This window comes from Pithys albifrons, chromosome Z (genome assembly GCF_047495875.1).
Source record: "Pithys albifrons albifrons isolate INPA30051 chromosome Z, PitAlb_v1, whole genome shotgun sequence".
NCBI classification, from domain to species: Eukaryota; Metazoa; Chordata; class Aves; order Passeriformes; family Thamnophilidae; genus Pithys; species Pithys albifrons.
Window position 1 is genome coordinate 76526245 of NC_092497.1, and position 22181 is coordinate 76548425.

Genomic DNA, 22181 nt, shown 5'->3' on the forward strand with positions numbered 1-22181 from the left:
CCAACCTGAACCTCCTCTAGTGCAACTTGATGCTATGTTGGTAATACTTTTGTTAACAATACACACGTTGGTAATGAAAAAAATTATTTTGGAACAAAGATCATATTTTTATTTTCATCTTGTTCTAATGACAGCTTCTAAGTTGTCCTAAATCCCAATGGAAATGTTTTCTCTGTTCTATAGTAACAAAGGTTTTCTCTAACTGCCCAGTTTTCTTTTAACTCTTTCCCCTTCTACCCTATTGCTTAGGCATATAAAGGCACTGCCACTTTCATTTATCTGACTGCCTCTATCTATTCTTTTTATTAGCCTTCTTCAATAAGAGGAAATAACTAGGTAAGAAAGACTCAATGAGAACAGTTTTCCACATAATTTTGCCTATAAGACTAGTTTATGATCATATGTGGGTTGAGTAAGGACAAAAGCCATAACAAAGTATAGAATTAAACAGTTAATGTTCCTCTCCACAGAGACTTACCAATGCTATTTTTAGTGGTTAAAAAAGGTGATAGTGTCTTTTTTCGATACTTTTCATTTCAAACAGCTTATATTGAAATAATATAAAGGCATACTATCAACAAAAACATAGATGAGAATCAAGTACAGTATCTCTGAAGAATAATACTGAATAAACATAAACATCTTCAGTTCTTTTATTCATAACAATAAAAACAATCTCTTATACATGTTTAATACATCTTATAGATACAGGATGAACAAAGAGAGAGTCCATAATGCAGAGGTTTAACTGATGAATGGGAGTCTTAATGTAGGGTCTTTTGGCACACAGAACTTCAGATTGGTACCTCCCATGGCAGTTCTGTAACAGGCAGAGCTGTTTGTGCCTAGTGCTTAGTTCATATGTGACACTTCAGTGGATCACAGCTGCTTTCCTGTCTCTTGTGCTTGTGTCAAAAAATAGCAGAAAAATACCTGTGCTACTCTGTGAATATGTGAAGGGGTGGGGTAAGTGTAGGATGGGGGTGGGAGGGAGAGGAATGCAAAGGCAAATGAATAAGGCTCACATGGTATAGATTAGATAGCAGGAAAAATTTCTTTGCCGAAGGAGTTATCAAACATAGGAACAGGCTGCCCAGGGAAGTGGTTAAATCACCACCACTGAAAGAGAAAAGAGACGAAAACCCCCTAGTTTTGTGAAATTTTTAGTTCTGCTTTGCAAAATGTTGTTTGCACAGCAAAGCCACTCTAACTCATCGAACAGCATGAAGTGCTGGAGTCACTTCGGTCTGGTACGCACTGTCCTAGCAATTATAGAAACTACCATACCATGGATTAGAAGCCATACATAAAAGGAAGCTAGACACTTCAATGGGATGAAATGGTAAGGATCCAAGATTTTACAAGTTTGACAGGTCATGTCATTAAAGAAAGAAAAGGTTCAAGTCCAACAGTGATGAACATGCTTCAAGAGTGAGACCACTACACAAATTTCAAGCCAAAAGGACAGCTCCACCCAAGATTTCGCCCAGTCATTAATATGGAAATTAGAAGGTGCTAACTATGAACTGAAGACTATAAATTATTTGTTTTACACAAACAAGTTAGGCAAGTTTTTGACCAGTGTGAACTAGCTTGCCTCCAACATTGTCAATAAATACCTTATTGTTAAAAAGACAAAAAGCTTCTTAGCATTTATTTATTTCGAAGCATTTTTCACTATCACCACAGAAGGTATTTAAAAGACCTACAGACCTGGTGATTAGGGAGGGACATGGTTTCATAGTGGATTTGGTAATGTTAGGTTTACAGCTGGACTTGATGGTCTTAAGATCTTTTCCAATCAAAATACTTCTATGACTCTTTGGTTCTATTACTCCGAAAGTCATTACAAATATGACTAGGCTGTTTTCTTCATTCCTGCTTGCTTCCCACAGACACCCCTATGTTACCATGTAATTATTTTTTACTCCACTCTGCTCCACACATACTGCTGGTCAGGAGGTGAACATACATCATCCCACCTCTGGCAAACTGGTCCCTGAATGCAGGCTTCAAGTCTTCAATATCACTTTCAGGAAGGGTAGAAGAGAACAGATTTGCTGACAGGTTTTTAGTAAGGAAAGAACTTGTATGGTTGAATGATTGACACTTGCTCTTCACCGGCACTGTACAATTTCCTTGGAGAAAAGGACAAAATCCCAGTGTGTCTCATCCTAAGAATAGTACTGCACTGCAGTACCTGTTCAAAACACCTTAGTGATACTGTAGTGAACAAATATCAAAATGAAAAACACTACCACCACACTCTGTCTGTAGAAATTTATTTTCATGGAAGTATTTCATGAAAGTTTCTTTTTGCCATACCTTTAACTTCAGAATTAAAAAAATGGTAAACAAGATGAAGAACTTTAGAATGAAAGTAAGACCTAACAAAATAAAAGTGAAGGCAGGGGGCAGGGCTAGAGGGGGTAAACTCATATTCCCTGGCTACAAAAATCCTAATGGCAACTGAAATTTAAACTCACTTTGTCTTTGATGTGTTTCAGATCAGGCTATTCCTCAGGGTACTGTTTAGTCTCAGATTAATCTCAGTATTTACTATACACTCTTTAGAATTATTTGCCCAGACACAAGTTCCTAAAAAAGAGAGGGGAAGAAAAACCCAAAACCCCAGTTTGCAATTTAAATGAAATGCCAGTGATGGTATGCATGAGGGACTGTCTCTTAAATCTTCAGAATGTAAAGTAGAGAAGTTCAAGGGGCAGATAAATATGAAGGTCTACTATAAGAAGTTTCTAAAATATAGAGAATATTTCTCAATTATGGAAAGAACCACAACAGGATTTTTACAGTCTCTTAGATTTCACAAGTGATATATTTATAACTGTTTCAGACAAAAAGATCTGATTTATTTTTGCAAAACAGGTTACTGTTGATAGATTTCAGGCAAAGTTTCTCTTCCCCAGGTTCTAATGCATGAAGAATATTCAGTGTTTAGCAATGGTGGAAATGTTTGGACTGATGAAGTGTTCTGTGGGCATACAAAGAGCCAATAAGCACACAGAACTCTAGGTAACGGTTAAAAACTTCTTATCAATTTTGGAAGAACTTATGAATTTGAGATGAATGCTCTCTTTGGTTGGACTTTCAAAATCTTGCCTTCCTTTTGGGAGTGTAATACCCTTCTAGGATCAGTAATGGAGTTAAAAATGTGAAAGTGTAAAATGGAGATTAGGTGCCTGAAGGGCTGAATGTAGGGCTTTACCTTTGAGAGGGAAGAAGGAAGTGCAGCCAGTTACCCAGGAGATGTGCTTGAGCATAAAAACAAGAGAGTCAAAAGTGCAATTCTCCCTTTAGCTGTTAAAGTTGATTTTTAAGGAAGCTGCAAATGTATGCAAATATCAGGCTTATCCTACATGAAAAAATATGCAAATAAATAGGAAAATTAGGTACCCACTTCCCCTCAGGTAGCTACCTCATCAATGTTGACAGAGTGGGTACTCCAGATGTAGCACAAGAGTTTAGTATCTCACACATTTCCTGCATACAGGGAAACAGAACTTTCTCTCAAAGCAGAAGAGGAAAACTCAGGAAAACCTGCTTTGACAGTGTTAGAAAAAAATCTCTGCTAACCATACTGCTACCCGTAACTTATTTCTTTGAGTACATTGAGTTTCCTCGGGGAAGTGCCCTTGCCACGTACTGATTCTTAGGGCAGTATGAATCAGTCTGCATCTACTGTGTCTCTAACCAGGTTACAACCTACGGCAACATTTCCACCCCTCGTGCTTGAGCTCTCTTCTCCATGTGTTTTCTCCAACTAGTCCATGAGAGGTTTTTCTCATACAATCAAACACAAATCTCTGATTTCTGCATGTTTTTACTGATGAGCTAAGCTATGCTACACTTTTTTACCTTGTTTCAGACTCTAAAAGTATGCTTTCTTTCATCTCCAAAGACTTTCCAGTTGTCTTACATACTCTCCTGGACAATGCTGACATACACACAAAGCATATGTTAGTTTTTAGAAAATTTCACTTTTATTATTTCTTCAATACTGGTCTCTTTCCTTAACACTTTTATCAGACATACCAGTCTTAGATGTCAAGTTTCATATTTTACCTTCAAACAGTTTAGTTTCAGAACAATTTTCCTTCTTTCAGATATTTCTCATTTATTGAAATGCTCTTAGGATAACTACAGTGTTTCTGATAGGGCTTTTAAGCACTGAGATGTATTCTTTATCAGAACTGTAGTTTATTCAAAGTTTGTTTGGGAAAAAATAGAGTGTGTGGCAGCTTTGGGCCCAGAAGACTTTTCTGCTGGGGATTTTACAACCTGAATTTAATAACATCATCAGTTATTACCAGGCCTTGAGATCGTCCAGTCTGTGGCAGGTTACTGTTAGTGGCCTTGTTAGTATCTTTCTCAGCTTAAGGGAAAGAAAAAAAACCCAACAGCTAAACAGGTGTCATTGGTATTTCATATAATAGGTTTAGGAAAAACACCAATTATCTCCCCTTCTGTATGAAAGCATCATTCATAAAAAGAACCGGAAAAAATAAAAATCACAAACACCATAGAATCATAGAATCGATTGGGTTGGAAAAGACCTCCGAGATCATCAAGTCCAACCCTTGGTCCACCTCCAGTCCATTTACTAGTTCATGGCACTCAGTGCCACACCTACAATTATCATTATCTTAAACCCCTGTGATTTTAGAAATATTTTCCTTTGAGTTTACTTTCTACAGAAATTTTAATCTATGCTGAGGACAGATAGATGTTTTCAACTCCACTGAAGCATGCCAAAAATGTCCTCATTTACTCTAAATTGCATCTGACATTCGCATATCATCAGATTATTCCAAGCCCTTGAGCTATTGAAATATTTCCTGAGGAAATACTACTTGATTTGTCAGCACAATTACTGCCCTATTATAACACAAACATCGGGGGGTCCTGTGGTGTAATGGTGAGCACTCCAGACTCTGGATCACAAGGTCGTGAGTTCGAGTCTCAGTGGAGACCGTACCGGGCAGTTCAATGCCTCTCTGCCATCCAATCCTGTCAGATCTCGGATGCTCAGTAGGGTCAGCCCCAGTTAGTACCGAGTGCTGTAGAGAGTCCTGAGGACTTCACTGTCACTGTCCAAGCTTGCTCGGCCGTGGAAGATGGACCTCGGGACTTAAACGGTGGGGCCAGTTCTGTGCATGCTGTGCCTCACCTAAAATCCACTGCGCAGGCTGGAAGGGCACACCCACGTGGGGAGAGCCCTTCCCAAATCTGCGTTCACAAAGTTTGGCCATACACATACACATACACATACATACACATACATACGTAACACAAACAGAGGCTTTGAAAACAGGACATCAGCATTCGTGTTCTATTCAGGGGTTTCCTACACAAGCTTCTGTACTGATATCACGTGGAAGAGCACTGATCACTAAAACTGATTCTTCACAGATGCTAGGAATCCATTATCTCACTCTTCCACAGTACCTTTCTTTTAGAGCTCTCATGTCTTTGGTAATGTTTTCACATGTCATCATTTTCCTCTAATAAGGCTTTTCGTCTCTGATATTTTTAAAAGTTCAGAATGTTATTGAAAAAGATAAAAAAAAGCCAGGTGTTTATGGATTGCAATAATTCTTTCCCTGGAAGTACAAACCTTACAAGTTTCACATATAATTAAAAAAAAAACAAAAACAAAAACAAAAAACACCAAAACCAAAACAGCAATAAAACAAACACAATCATAACAAAAACCAAAATACACTCTTTGTGTCTTTACCCTTTAGAAAAAGTAATTGACACAAAAGTATCAACACTTCCTTCTAGATCCTCATTATGATCTGTTAGTCATTCTCTCTCCTCCTTTTCATCTCTTACAGTGTCACAAATTCAAACATTGCCTCTGGCTAAAGATGCCTCTAGTCAAAGCAAGCATTTCAGCCTTCAGACAGGTGGCATCATTTGTATAAAAACCTGCTCCCTTTTGAACAAAGCACTTGACTTTAATCAGTCCCTACTAAATTGCCATGTAAGTGATGGAAAGCATTCAAGGTGTTGCAGACAGACCTTTCTCTAGTCTCCCATTTTCCTGCTGTGACAAGATGTGAACAAACTTCTTTGGGCACAGAAAGAGCTCCACCAATGCCAACTGTGGCTCTGTAGTGACTGCAGAAGAGTGTAAGGATAACTGTTTTATTCCAAATGCTGGCAAAATAAAGAGAAAAAGGCATGGGTTGTGGTGCAGTTACAAAAGTATTTCCCAGGCATCCCAAAACTATTTCTCAATACTTCCAGAATTCCTGAGCTTAGCTATATCTCTCTCTGTATGTATGTATGTATGTATGTATGTATGTATGTATCTATCTATCTATCTATCTATCTATCTATCTATCTATCTATCTATCTATCTATCTATCTATCTAATCTATTCCTTTCTGGTTTTGTTTCAACTTTCTTTCCTTTCCTCATTTACAGTAAGAAGTAAAATCTCTTTATGTACCGCAGAGGTTACTATGGCTGCAAAGTCAGTGAAAACACGTGAAGAGCAAAACAAAATATTATCTGCTTACTTGAAAGGAGAATCACTATAAACAGATGGAGCTGCCTCTCCAATGGCCTGCAGTGACATTAAGTATGACAGCATAGGACGTTTCCAGGTAGAATATATTTTCATTTTTACAAAAAAGTTTTTACAGAGACAGCTATGACAAAACTGTTATGGACAAGTTAGCACTGTAAAACCAAGATCCATCTAACTATCACCAAATTTCTCCTAACCTCCCAGATTCCTCCAAAAACTTCTTTCAAGGTTTACTACTGTCCATAGTTTTTCACAACTGACAAAGAAGTTGCCTGAAAAAGGAGATCTACCAGAATGTTATAAAAACAACCTTGCTGAGCCAAAATATTCTTTATCCAGAAAAGCAAAATCTGGAATATCTGCACGATTTCCAAAGACACACAAAAAAAGAGAAAACTGCAACCTTGAACACAGAGCTGGTGATACTGTGAATTTTTATTACCATGAGAACAGAGAAAGACTGGCTTCATTAAGAAGGATCAGGCCTCAGGTGTGGATGAATGCAAAATTGATAATTTTGTTGTTAAATCCTTGTGACATTTTGAGTAAAATTGCCAGTTAACAAGAGATTTGTCAGAAATAAAGCATCATTAATTCTAGAAGGAAGTTTTTACTATCAGAAGGAGAAAGAAAAACTCCATTCGGAGAAAAAAAATCAATCCCTTCAGAAACTCAATGTTATTACAACAGTCTCTAAGTCTGATAACCATCACAGGACTAAAATAAAATGCCACATGTTTCATTCAAAGTTCAGGATAAACACCACTCTAGTTTTACTACTGGGGAGAGCCAAAATACAGATTTACTTTTAGGTTCCAATAAGTATCTTAATTTAAACTTTCTTAAACTAGTTGTTTAACTGTTGCAGGCTGACATTTCCAAACATATTATAAAGGCATGAACTTCCCCCTTCTATGTACAGCTCTGTTTGTGTCTACTTATTTCCTAGTCAGAGGATATAGATGCAGATAATGGCCTCAGTTTCTCAGCCATGAAGATTAGCTGTCATTTATTGTTAAGAAAACAACACTGCAGGAAAATATTTGGACCTTACTATTCTTCATTCATTTGTCTGAAATTTATTGCTCTATTTTTAAAATCACTAAAACATTGCTCAATGGACTGGCCTCATTGTGAGTCAGAGTGAACAAAATTAGGCAGGTTCCTCTTTCAGACTAAAGCTATTTTGTCTCTTTAAACAGTCTTCAGTATCCTGCTTCATATATAAAGTAGAGAAATTATTGCAGAAACAAAAATAGCTTGCTTTTCGTACTCCTAGAATAGGCAAGTTTCTACAAAACTGAACGAGCTTTCACAGTGTCCGTCTCTAGAGTCTTTAAAAGTCATGCCTTATTCTTAGAAAAATTCCTGCCAGGAGGCTAAAGCAAGGTTAATTTTCTGCTGTAGTGGCACCATAAGCACCAATGGCTGATCTCTTGCTGGCAATTACATTCAGAAAAAAATCATATCCCCAGAGTTATGGAAAAATGGACAAGAAACTTTATTTTTTGAAAGGAAGATGTGATAGTAGCTCACACAGGCAGACTGCCAACCTTAAGGATCAGGGTTTTTATATGTCTATAATAACTGTAATTATACAACCATAGAATTGCTTAAGTTGGAAAGGACCTTAAAGATAATCTAGTTCCAAGCTCCCTGCAATGGGTAGGGACAAATCCCACTACACCATATTGCTCAGTGCCACATCTCACCTGGCCTTGAACACTGCAAGGGATGAGGCATCCACAACATCTCCGGGCAACCTGTTCCAGAGCCTCATCACTCTCATAGTAAAGAATTTTTAATTTAACGGGTGAGTTAAGAAACAATCAAATTCAACAGAATAGAACAAAATCCTTCCTTTTATTCAGCACTGGGAATATGGAGGGTAATTCTACCAAAGACATGTTGAAGGAGACTTTAGTGTTTTCAAGTTTATATACTTAGTTACAACTGAAAACTCATCCCCAAAGTTAAGCAGTATATTTTAAGTGACTCTTAATAGCTCTCATGGGCTGCTCTTACCTCTGCAGCTCTATATTTTCTTTTAACTAAACAATGTTACAGCTTCAGGCCTCTAACTTAGACAGGTTTTCTGATTTCTTAAAGCTCAGGGGTTTTAGTTTATTTTTTAAAGTTCATCTTACAGGGTTAAATGCATCTTTGTCCAAAGCTATGCATGGTTAACACAACTGACAAACTTGCCTACAAGCTAAAATCAAACATTAATATAAAATACACAGTTAGCACAGGTCTGATTAAAAATTGATAAATACCATATGATTTTATAGAGAAGGGATAAAATCTATTTTCTTAAGGTATCCCTGTGTCACATTTTTTTAATTAATTAAGAATCAGATCAAAGAATTATTTCTCTCCAAAAATAGTATCCTCGAGCAATGGCATCAGCTCTTCCTGACTACCTTTTGGGAGGATACGTACATCAGAAAAGACAAACTGCATAGCAATAAAGACTCCTCACAGCAATTAGAGCATCAATCAATCAGCCATCAGAAAAGATTAAGTCCACATCTCTCCCCTATACCACCCTTTATCCTCAGAACAAGCAGCACAGATAAAATTTCCTTCTTATTGGTATAACAAGTGGATCAGACAGTCTCTTAGCAGGCAGAAACCCATTTTACTCTAGCAAATGTCCTCCTGGATTAACTGCAACATAACCCCACCTCTCATGTAAAACATAGAATGGTCCAGAAACGCTACACACAGAGAGGCACAAGCTGCCTCCTCTCCTCTCCTCCCCTCCCACAGAGTAAACTCATTTACAACCCCTGGACCAATTAAATACTCTTGACAAGGATGCACCTGGTCTCAATGTATTCTGGGCCAATAGGCAGTATTTCCCCATCTCTTGCACTACTAACTGCCAGGCTGGAAAAAATGACTAAAATCAGCCTTCTTTTCTCATGGTGTGCTGTCCTCTGTCCAGTATACATAGTTACATCACTAAATGGTCCACTGGTAGTTGTCAGTAAGGATAGCTGCTACACTAGGATAACAAAAAGCTTCCTTCATTTTATGAAACTTGACCCTTGAGATTCAGAGTCAACTGGATTTCACACTACTAACATCATTCCCTCAACATACCACTGCTTTCAAGTTAACACAGCTCTGCATTCTTTGCAGAAAATGTGTTCCAGTAGTTTTGAGTTCATTCATCCCATACTGGATTTTTTTTCATGCAGTTCTGTGCATAGAAATACATAGATCAAGCATTCCATGGATGGTCTCAGTCACATTGGCTTTAGCTAAGATACAGCAACCTGATTTCAATATGCTTCAGAGGCTGTGGTCTAGAAAGTTTTGTGGGTTTCTCCATTCCCCCCCCCCTTTTTTTTTTAACCTACTTCATTATTTTATCTAAACAGAGGAAAAGAAGTAAGAGGAAGACTGTCCAAGAGAGTAGGGGGCAGGTTGTGGCTGATATGTTTAATAATAACCCCTTACTTATTTTTCTGAATCTGTTATTTAAGGTAAAGGTTTATTATGCTAAAATTTTTAAGCAATTGTATGTCTTTTTCCTTGGTACCTATCCTACTCTAACATTTCCTGAATATGTTTTCTTTAGCTACCCCAAGACACAGTTTAGTTTCCTGTCAATTTCAGCTCCATCCCTGGCCTAGGCATTGCCTCAGGGATTTACATGGCAGGACTTAACATACTACAGTGCCTGAAGTCCTACTTTTTTAACAAAAGCTCTTAGCACCTCACATCTTGCCTCTCCTCAGTGTCAGTACTGCAAGATTCCTTCTGCTACCTCTTTCCATTCTGAAAGAAAGAGTAGTTTTTGGTAATATTGCTGGACATTTTGTCTATTCAGGACACCTGGCAATCTGTATCTGTTTGGAGGAACACTATTCCAAAGAAAAATAAGGCAAAGCTGAAGGAATGACAGGATAGTCTCAGCTGCTCAACCAATACATTTCAACATCAGTTTGTTACACACAGACTGATAGTGAAACTGGACAAACTATCTGTATCATACTCCTGTATCCTCTTCATTTACGTTCTAATACATAGTAGTTTTCCATTAGTTGCTCTGGTACCAGGTACAAAGAGAAAGCTTATGACACTTTTTACATCATAGAATCACAGCATGGCTTGAGTTGGAGGAGACCTTAAAGATCATCTAGATCTAACCTCCCTACTGTGAACAGGGACACCTTTCACTAGACCATATTGCTCAAAGATCCATCCAGTCTTGCCTGGAATACTTCCAGGGAAGTGGCATCCACAACTTCTTTGAAAAACATGTTCCAGTGCCTAACAATCCCCACAGTAAAGAATATCTTCCTAACATTTAATCTAAACCTACTCTCTTTCAGATTTAAGCCATTCCACCTTGTCCTATCACTAAATGCCCTTGTAAATATTTCTCTCTCTCTTTCTTGCAGGTTCACTTTAGGTACTGGAAGGTCTCTATCAGGTCATCCTGAAGCCTTCTCTTCTGCAGGCTGAAAAATTCCAATTCTCTCAGCCTTTTCTCATAGGAGAGGTGCACTATCCCTCTAATCAACTTGGTGGGCCTCCTCTAGAGGCATGCCAATAGGTGTATATTTTGCCAGTGTCGAGGACTTCAGAGCTGGGTGCAGCATTCCTGCTGGTGTCTCACCAGAGCAGAGTAGGAGGGCAAAGTCACATCCCTTGTCCTGCTGGCCACACTGCTTTTGATGGAGCCCAGGATACAACTGGCTTTCTGGGCTGGAAGTGCACATTACCAGGTCATGTCCAACCTCTCATCCACCAGCATCCCCAAGTCCTTCGCATCAGGGCTGCTCTCGATATGGCCACCCCACAGCCTGCATTGACAGCAGGGGTTGCACCTTCTACTTGGCCCTCTTGAACCTCATGTGATTCCATGGACCGACTTCTTGACTTTGTCCAAGTCCCTCTGGATGGAATCCCATCCTTCAGCTGTGTCAACAGCATCACTCAGCTTGCTATCATCTGCAAAATTTCTGAGGGTGCACTCAATTCCTTCATATATGTCATTAATGAAAGCATTAAATAACAATGGTCCCAACATGGATATACTGAAGTCCCTACTGAAGCACTAGGATCCCTGTAAGTATCAAAATTATTTTCACCCTTTCTTTCATTTTTAGAGGACGCACTTTTAAGGAAATGGCCATTTAATCAATGTATGTACAAGTACAGGAAGTTATAGCCTAATTTTAACTTTGAAATGTCAAGAAAAACTATAAAACTATTTCATTGCTTTGAGGTAGGTGATAGTTTGTGTCAAATACTAAGCATTTTTAACTTTTCTAGCAAATTCTGGAATTGTTTCTGTTTGGTGCAGGAACATACAGAATCCTTCACAATTCTAACACTTGCAACACTGATATTTTCCCAAGCAATGCAGAAGTTGGTGGCAAAAGATTTTCCTCACTTAATTGTATGCCTCCACATTACCCTGTGTCATGAAAATAAAAGCTAGACAATGTCAGCTATGTAACCTTGCTGCTGAACCCTTAAATGATAGGAGAAAAATTCGAATACTAACCAAGAACTTTGCGATTGAACTATTTTTACCATGCCCCAAATAAATATTAAGAATTTTGTATTGCACCATGCTCTACTGCATGAGAATAGGGAAGGATACTGCAAAGCACAAGGCTTCTTTTTCTCACAGGAATGGCTGAAATGCTTAAATCCAACTGCAGAATTAACAATGCTTGTCAGTAAAATAATGCAGATATTAAGAATATTTTTCTGTCAAAACATTTTCAGAAGTGCCATCTGGGACTTAAAGTGAGCTGCCTTCTCCTGCTCCACCAAGATTTTATTATTTTGTGAAATGCAAACAAAACTACTGGACCACAAAATTGCTTCACTATAATAAAATGCCCCTTTATTTTCCCTTAAATTAGAACTTAAGAAGCTGATTCTGTAAATCCTTGCAAGGTGATATGTTTTCATTCTTATGACTGACACACAAACACATGCCAGATCATCTTCGGCTGTTTAACAGATACCTTGAATGGTACAAGTACTCTTGCCCCAGTGAAGCAGCTCACTTAAGCATGTGTTTACATTTAAGTAAAAAAGTAGTTTTAAACAGCTCATTGGAATGATTTTTCAGTAAGTATTCCTCACATTCAAAGATAAGGCTTGTATTCATTGTAATTATTGTATAAACCCACACAAGTTCCTCTTTTCGGCTGTGTTATTCTGAAGCTAAACACATGCAACTGAAAGCAGACTCTGGCAGAGTCTGCCTAATGTGTATGCAACAGATCTGGAGGCACTGTTCCAAAAGTCTATAAGGCTGGAAAAAGAAGGACACTACCTAGAATCTTCAATGGATTCAGATGCAAACAAAATTTCTTACAGTCACAGCATTCAAAACAACAATAGCAACAGACTCACTGTTTTCTGCTATATAGTGCATATTGAAAAAGGATTAGGAAGGAAAAAAAGTAGTGTAATTTGAAAAAAAAATCTTATGATTGTAAGACCATAACTTGTGAACACAACATACATTTCAGAAGTGGGCTTCCAGTGCCTCTGGCATAACAGATATGAAAGAAAGGATAGAAGACTAATGAAATGACTCTGCATTTGTTTTTTGGTCACTGGTACCTTCAAAGATGTTTAAAACCAGTTTATAATCTCACAATTAGCCTTCTAATCTGTTATTTTGTACTCAACATGAAGCACTTTTTCTTTCTAAAAATAAATTTCAGTTTTTGTCTACCTGTGACTTTGGATTTAATTCTGCTCTTCTATCAGAATTGCAACACTGTGCAAAATGGAAAGCTGCACAATTCACCTTTATTTTTACAGTGTCAATATTTTTTATCAGAAGAAAAACAGAACTTATCTGCTCTGTTTCTCTTGGTATTTTTCAGTTATCTCAAGTGAATGTGAAACCTGAGGCAATTATATACTTTTACCTATTTCAGCTATTTTTTAATCATCACAGCTGATCTCAAACCTTTATATATATATATACATATATATAACTACAACCTTTCTCCCCCACAGGATAACTGTCACAATATAAAGAGCATTCAAACTTCCTTATTTGTCTGCTTATCTCTCAATCATGAACAGAGGGATGAAGGAAAAAAAAAAAGAAGTTACAGTTCCTCTAAGTGGATTGCCTTAATTTACCCTACACTGCTACTGGTTATGGCCTCCAAGTCTGTAAAATTACAGCATTTTACATGCTGATAGTAGTTCTGTACAGGATGGTCGTTCCCATGGATTATTCTGTGGATACAACCCAAGGGCTCAGAAGATATAAGCTTCTGTGGACTAAAGGAACATGAAAGAAACCTAATAGAAAAGAACATAAAGAGAAATTGAAAGAATTTAATGCCCTTAAGAAGAATAATTTCGTTTTAAAATTATTTTAAATAATTGTTGTACAATATATCATGTAAATTGACCAGACTGGGACTCCACTTGCCACTCTTCTATTGGATTGTTTCACTTTAAAAAGTATTATCTTTGTCTGAAATAGCATCACTTCAAACTAATTTAGTCAACTACAACATAAAGTTTATGCAGTACAATGCTAACATTGATAACTGAATAATGCTGGCAGAACACATAAAATGAAGAGAAACTACTCTGGTGCCAGACTTGTCAAATCAACTACTTTCAGCACATCTTGTAATACACTAGCTATAGGTAGTTTCTTGGAAACAGAATAGGGAAGTTTGATAAGAAAAATCCGCATTTTTAAAGACATTTTGTCAGGCATCAAAGCTTTGACAGGTTACACAACATTCAGATACAAGCCCTACTTTTGTGTAACTTGTCTTTGTTTAAAACCTGCCACCACAATAACGTATCGAGATACGGTGAAATCAGGTTTCTTTCTTAAGTTTTAGATTTAAACTTCTGAGACGCTGGGCTAATAGTATTCATTTTCCGAAGCCCTGCTGTACGGGAAGGTTTCAGTTTGGTAGAGGGTTTTCAGCCGCCCGCTCCCTCTCCGACACAAGTGCTCCACTTTGCCGTCGCTCCTTAGGACACTCCTGCGTACCAGCACGCTTCACCCATCCCTCCCGTCCGCTGCTTAGAGCTCCAGATCTCACTTCTGGTTGCCTGCGCTCCCCGACACTCCGCACCCCGCGGGGTCTGGCAGCAGCGCCGCCGGCTCCTATCGGCCCCGGCCCAGCCCCGCCGCCTCGCGAGGCGCTGGCCGGGAAGGGGAAGAAGGGGAAGGGGCCGGGACAGTGGCGCCGGGCCAGCGGCTGGCCGACTCCCCGTGCTGGCGGCCGAGGCCGCTACTCACCGCTCCCCGCGAGTCGCTCGCCCCGCGCCACCGCCTCCTCCTGCCGCCGGCAGGGATGCAGCCCTCGGGAGGGCGGTTCTGCCGTGCCGAGCCGTGCCGGGGTGCGGCCGGGAGTGGGAACGGACCCTCTCTTAGCGCCGCCGAATCCTCCGCTTCCTCGTTTTCGCAGCCGCGGCCACTTCCTCAGCGGGGTGTGGGCTCCTCCTCAGCGGGCGCGGCTGCCGTGCCCCTGAACCTTTCTTTCGTGCGGTGGTCCCGGCAAGAGGGCTCCCGGGCACGGACCGCTGCAGCCCCCGAACCCTCGGCGTCTCTTCTCCTGGGGGCGAGGAACTGTCTGTCTCCTCCGAACCCCGCGGCACAGGCTGCATGGGACCCCGTGTCGCGTTTTCCCCTTGGCGCCGTGCGACGGAGCTGTCCTTGGGACCCCACGGTGCCTGGTCTCCCCTCTATCCTGCGGTTGGTGGTGGCATTCCCTCGCGAGCATCTGGCTTCAGAAGATGGGCATGCTGTTCATTAGTAGCACCTGGGGGTTGAGGGTCAAAGTGTATGAAAAATGGGCTTCTCGGAAGGGAAAAAGCAGTGTGTGCATTTTGAATTCTGGTCAATTGTTGAATTCTGGAATACTGAATTTTTATGTCCTTTGGTACTTTGGAGAGAAAAGGACTTTTAGAGAGTTTCCTTTTGGAACAGCACAGGGGCCTACCTTAGTGCAATATCACCCCTTCTGCTGTATTTCTTACACAAAAATATTTTGATCAAATGTTTGTAGCATCTCCAAGTGTGGAGGAGACTTCAGTGATCCTAGACAAGTCACTGAAGGAAAGTCCCTCTTCAAGTCTTCCTCAGCTCCCTCTGTTGTCAGGGAATTAGTTTCCATGGCAGAGAAGACCACAAAGCCCAAAGGTATCAGTGTCCTTTGCCAGAGAGTGCCCAGGGACAAACTGATTCTGATGTGAGTCATACAGGACCGATGAGTGCCATGAGGGACCTCAGCTGAAGCCTGAGTGGGCAGGTCTACTTCAGCTGTGACTGTGCTGCATGACACTGCATGGTGTCCCGTGATGGCCAGTGCTCACAGGAGAAAAAGTCCACTTCCTTCTTCCCCACAGAAAACTGGTGTAAGCACTAATGTGGGAAACAGGCATTATTTTCAGTGTCAAAACACTTGCTCTCTTTCCTTATTGCAAAATGGACCATACACCCACTTTATAGCTACTAGAACTCCCAAACTACAATGCTGTCATATTTCATGCCAGTTAAAAAGGTCTCTGGTTTTGGTCCATTTCAGTGATACTTTTGATAATTGATGTAATGCAGTGTATTTCTTACTGGCACATGTTAAAAAGAAAGAGAAAAACTTAGCAAACCTAATTCTTGGACCTGTTTTGATGGCACTGTTCTATTTCTATCAACATCCAAGTGTGAACAGAGCATAATGTCCAGAAAATAGCTTTTGGAAATTCATTATTGGACTAGGAATTTTCTTTCTATCTAATCTATCTATCTATCTGTTTGTTTATTCAGGAAAAGTCTCATCTTTAATTGGTGAAAAAATCATTAATACTGCATGACTTTAAGTTATATGTAGGCGAAGATACTGGACCTCACTGGGAAGGAATTAACTTTCACCATAGCAGCCAATATCGTGCTATATCTTTGATTTTGTCTAAAACAATATTGATAACCCACAAATACTTTGTCTGTTCCTGTATACTACTTGCACAATGTTGAGGCTTTCTCCATTTTTCACTCCGTCCTTGTCCCCAGCTTGTAAACTAGAGCTGCATAAGAAGTTGAGAAGGGACAGAGCTGGGATTGTTGCCCACAATTGACCAAAGTGACAGCCCATACCATGCTTGACACTCAAAACTGCAGATAGATGAAGAAAGGTGGAAAGATGTGGGCTTCTTCCAAGGTGGCCGTTGTTCAGAGACTTGCTGGTAGTCACTGTGTTTGTGGGAGGTGGTGAGTGACCAACTCTGCACCAGGTGTTTTTGCTGTGATTTTGTTGGGGAGTTTTGGTTTTTTTTTTCCCTTCACTTATTAAACTTGTTATCTTGACACATGGCTTTTCTTGCTTTTGATCTTCCTAGTCTGTCCTCAGTCCTGATGGGCAGGGGAAACTTGACTGGTGCTTGACTGCTGGCCTGGGTTGGCTTATAACAGCAATAGAGGGGAATACCAGAAAGGGAAGGAAGTAATTTTTGGACTGTCCACAGTTTACTTTTTCTTTCATTTCATATGAGATTTAATACAAATACCTGAGTTCTGCTAACTGTTTTTGGTAAGGTGCTCACAACAGTGAAGTATGTTATTTAATGTGTGACATGTAGTGTTATATATCATCATATCTCAAGATACATCCTGTCATTCTGAAGCTTTTCTATGATGTGTGACTGACTCTATATAAGGTCAGTAATCAGTAAAGCAAAATTAATTCCTCCTTTTTTCTGCAAAGTTTGATCTGTGTAAATCTGGTGTTTCTGGAAAGATTCAGTAAATTTCAGCAACCTCCTACCAAAAATGAATATGTACAATAGAAACTAATGGTTTGTACATAGTCTTCCACTTGTTGTGCAGTATAATAACTGCAATAATTAACTTTTTAATACTCCATGTTTTTTGGGAGCATCTGAGGAATTTTCAGTGATTTCATTATTGCAATGCAATTTGAAAGACTCCAGCTTTCAGGAGGCATGATAGTTGGTTTAAATGATTTAAAGGAATATTCACAAATCTAATTTCTTTACTGATTCTAGGATCAGTATAATTTATAAACACTAATTATGTAATCAACCCTCTCCAAAATTCATGAATTTATAATTATGAGGTGTCTATTCTGTTGCCTTCCTAGTATCTGTTTTCATTGTTACAGGGAACAGAAAATACAAGTAGGTAAGTTGAAATAAGGCTTCCTTCAGCTCAGCTACCAAACTGAGGCATTAATGTTTATTTTATTGTCCAGAGGGAATTTTATGTTGGTTTTTGCCTTACAGATGTAGTGCAATTTGCAGATGTACTTTTGCAGACATCATTTGCACTGGTTGAATTCTACTCCAGCCCAGGGAGTACTGCTGTGGCTTACTCTTTAGATAATTACAGGCTGAAGCTGGCAATTTCCCAAAATGCCATCTCCATTTCTATCAGAGGGTATACTGAAGCTAAACTGATGCTTCATTATCAGATTGACTGTCAAATTCTATAAAATACATAGCAACTAGAGATACAGTGCCACTGATGGACAATCTCTTTTGAGGTCCAAATTTTTGAAGTGTGACCATACCTACAGTTAAAAGTAAAGGGTCTCTATGATAGAAGAAATTTGTGTCAGTAAGATGTGACTGTACATTTCTACAAAAAGAATGCAAAAGTGACTCCTTTTTGACTAAGGAACATAAAATTTGTGCACCATTCATTGATTTCAGTCTTGGTTTGAACAAAAATATATGCCATTTGGGAGTTATTTGCTATCTACTTCATTTTGGTTTTGATGAAAGCAGTGATTCCTTGCTATGTCAGTAGCAGTAAACAATATTTAGAGAAAATCAAAAACAGTAGCCTGAAAGCAGTGTTGTGACATAAAGGCAAATGTCCTAGAATCATAGAACAGTTTGGATTGGACAGGACCTCAAAGATCATATAGTTTCAAACCCCTGCAACAGGCAGGGACATCTTACTCTGGAAATGTCCTACATTACAGTCAGAAAAACTGAACTAGATTGGAAGCTGCAAAAAGTAAGGACCATAATCTCATATACTGTGACCTCTTTCTGTTATCTGAGTAGTAGCAAAGACCCCTATTTTATGTAAGACAGGGTCCTGAAGATATTTCATGCATTTTAAATAATAGGTCTATGAATTCCATAAGAATTTAACTTACTTATAGCTCAACTTAAATGGTAAACACAAGTGGCAATCTCTAGGGGAAACTGAGCACAATTAAACAGAAGTAAACAGGGAGAGATGTCCAACAAATTAATTAAATTGCCTGCTCATTGTGAGAATCTATAAATAATGACTGTTTTGGTTACATACTAATTTACTGTTTTGACCAGAATTTTTTGTAGCAATATAATTCAAGAGTAATAATCAGAAGATTCAAGGCTATCAAGGTATTTTCTTTAATGGTACACAGTGTCTGTTTTATTTAATGTTTATATAAATATAACTATTTTAATACCATATTTTTGAATGCAATAACCGTATTTATCACCTTTGCCCTTTATTTTTACCTTAAAGAAAGAAAATAATCACACTTATTATACATGTCTGTTATGAAAATGTTGATAGTTTTGTTGACAAGTGATTAAGAGGAGTTGTAGGATGTATTTTTTACACATAAAAGATTGTAATATGAGGAAGCATGATAACTACATTTGGCATGCTCTGTGGGACACTGCAGGCTAGGATTGTAGCCTAATGAAGCAAAGATGTGTCCTGCAGTTACATGGCCTTACAAATGCATAGTTACATTGAAATGAAGACATAGTTTTGGGCCAGTCTGATCTTTATGACTTCCTATAACATCCGCCTGTGGCTAGTTACCGATCCTAGTCTTTGTTTTTAGAGCAACAATATGTCTTTTTAAAACAATAGTAAAGAATGGTACATTGTTTGAGAACAATGGCTGAAAAAAGGAATAGCATATACAATAGCAAGTTATGATGTGACAAAAGATAATGTGTTTTTTTTAAAGTACATTGGTCTTTAAAATAATTTCTGTGGCACAGAATATAATCACAGCAGTGGGCAACAAGGAGCTGATAAATAGCTTTTTAAGAAGACTTGAGCAAAACACTTAAGAAGAATCGATTAGCATTGGTAATCTCTGCTTTTTCCACAATATAAAGGTGGGGGAAAGAAAAAAAAATGAAGGAGCATACCTATTAATATTTAATAACTCTCAGAAGATTCACTAACTATGGGGGAAGATTCTGTCTCAAAACCATTTCCAGAAGCATATCAGTGTGTAAAATGCTGGATCTGTAGCCTTTTGAGAATCATGAACTGCCACAGTCAGCAAAAACAGAACAGTGTTGGAAGCTGTTATGTCAGAGCTTACTATTGTGTTGACATGAAGTTATAGCATGAACAGAAGCGTTTTTCCATCATTGGTTGTGTACTGATATTTTAGAGCATGGAGAGCGCATTTGCTTTATCCTGTTCTATTTGTGATTCTCCCTGGTTGCAGGATCAGCTAATGGATGGGGTAATCCACATTTCCACTTCATGTATACTGTAATGATTAGTGCCTATATAGCCATTCCTCTCGAATCACCTTAGAAATATAAAAGCATAGCATTACTGGATGCAAACATACTATTAGGGGGAACTGCATTGAGTGAAACCTGGGGCATCTTATTTCTTTTTTCTCATTGTTGTGCTATAAAAAAAGCCCAGGTGCTCCATGCAAGAGTACAAGCCTCACATGGCCATACAAAACCAATCCAAGAGCAACATCCATTTTAAATTAAAAATGAGGCTCCAGAAAGAAACAACTAAAAAATATTTAGAACTAATTATGAACATAGGACAGTTGAAAGATCTCTTTTATCTTCCCTTCAGAATGTTAACATGGGAAAAATAGTTTCAACCATCAGTCAAAGCTGACCCAGTTGTTCACATAAAAACATTTGTATCTTCTTGTGAACGGAAACTGTTTGGGATCACAGTTTTAAAACAGAAAGCAGAAGTTACCTTAATTTTAATGTTATTTACATTGATGTTATACAACAATGACTTGTCTATGTCTGGTAGACTTCTTAATTAGTGCTGTCAAAGATATGAAAAAGGAACATTTGTTTAGATTATTTTTAAAACGTAGACATAATGCTTGAATCAAAAAGAAAAAACAATAGTTAACAGAGCTCACTGAGGGGGTCTTAGTCAGGCACTGTACTGTAGGTATTCCTCATTATGGATGGAAGTAGAAGCATGTAACTATGTATGGCAATGTTAACCACACATGAATAATGTCCTTTCGGAAGTGTCACAACCACAGCACTTCTAATATTTTGTGTGAGTGTTAAAGAACTAAGGCATGCTATATGCTAAGTATCAAAATATGATTCTTTTACATTAGACTCTTCATTCTTTTTGCTGGTTTTTTTTAGTATTTCTAGAAGTGTGATGAACAAGCATAAATAACTGAAAGAAAACAGTTTGAATATTGTAGTTATTTAAAAGGACCAGGTTTCCTTAAGCTTAGATGGGGTGGTTTTGTTGGGATGTAGAGACAAAACAAGTTTTTTCTATTTAACATTTTTCAAGTACAAATCATTCAGTGTGCATGTGTGAGTGCTGTATGTATCTTCATGTTATAACAGAAAAAACCAAACTTTGACACTAAAGACAGCTACACTACAGAAAAAGGTTTGAAGGCAGATGTGTTCGAAAGACTTCTTATGTCTCGAAATATCCAAATAGCCTTCAGGGAGTGTTGGTGTCTCCCTGAATGTTAGAGACTGAAATGGTTAATGATTTATGCACTCTAGGAGACTTTTGCAGGCTTTTGACTTTTGCATTATAACTCTGATGGGCAGTTGGGGCCCATTCCTTCCTCCAGTGCTGAACATGTCAAGCCCTGAAGAGGCAGGAAGAACCGAGTTTACCCTGACCTCCACATGAACGCTGCGGGGTTCATGGCCCAGCCAGTGACACTACTCCATGGAAACAAATTCCCGCCTTGGGAGAGGTGCAAAAGCATGCTGAGGGTATATATATTGACTGGTGACTTTGGGGGTTTGGGTTCTGTTCTTCACCCCCACCGCCGGCGAATCAAGACCATTGCCTTCAGGATTACTAAGTTGCATTGCTGGATCCAGTGGGCGGTGACTATAGTTTTTTTCATTCTCATAGTTTCTTTTTCCTTACTCTCCCTTACTCTTATCCTGTCCTTCTCTCCCCTATGCATTTTCTCCCCCCCAAAAAGGTTATTTCTATGTCACATTGTTATATGACCTGTTGATACAAAATTGACTTGTGAGGATCCACCTGGCTCAGTAAGTCACTAACTATTTCCTCCTGGAATACAGGGGTCTATTCAGCTCCCTCTCCCTGTCTTCCAGCTCCAGAGGCCAGTTGTCTTGAGGCCACCTGTCTTACTGGTAAAAACTGAGGCAAAGTATGTGTTAAGTACCTCAGCCTTCTCCTCATTTTCCTTAACTATATTTCCTTCCAAGTCCAACAGAGAATGGAGGTTTTCCTTGCCCCTCCTTTTGTTATTATTGTATTTATAGAAGGATTTTTTGTTATTCCTGACAGATTTGGGGAAATTAACTTCAAATTTCACTTTTCTTTCCCTGATTTTTTTCTGCATGATCTAGCTATCTTCATAAATTCTTCATAAGT

The 22181-nt window shown here is 38.8% G+C and overlaps 1 protein-coding gene across 3 annotated transcripts in view; it reads right to left on the reverse strand.

Annotated features, from left to right (window-relative positions):
• The window catches only part of SYK (spleen associated tyrosine kinase), a 99583-nt gene that overhangs the window by 34064 nt on the left and 43338 nt on the right, over nt 1-22181 (reverse strand). For 2 of the 3 annotated variants that reach the window (XM_071580496.1, XM_071580493.1), the window contains exon 1: nt 14832-15054. The exons of the other annotated variant lie outside the window; for it this stretch is intronic. The gene's annotated coding sequence lies outside the window, so the exon portion shown is untranslated. Of the gene's footprint in view, nt 1-14831; nt 15055-22181 lie in introns of those variants that run through there. 3 annotated transcript variants of the gene reach the window in all.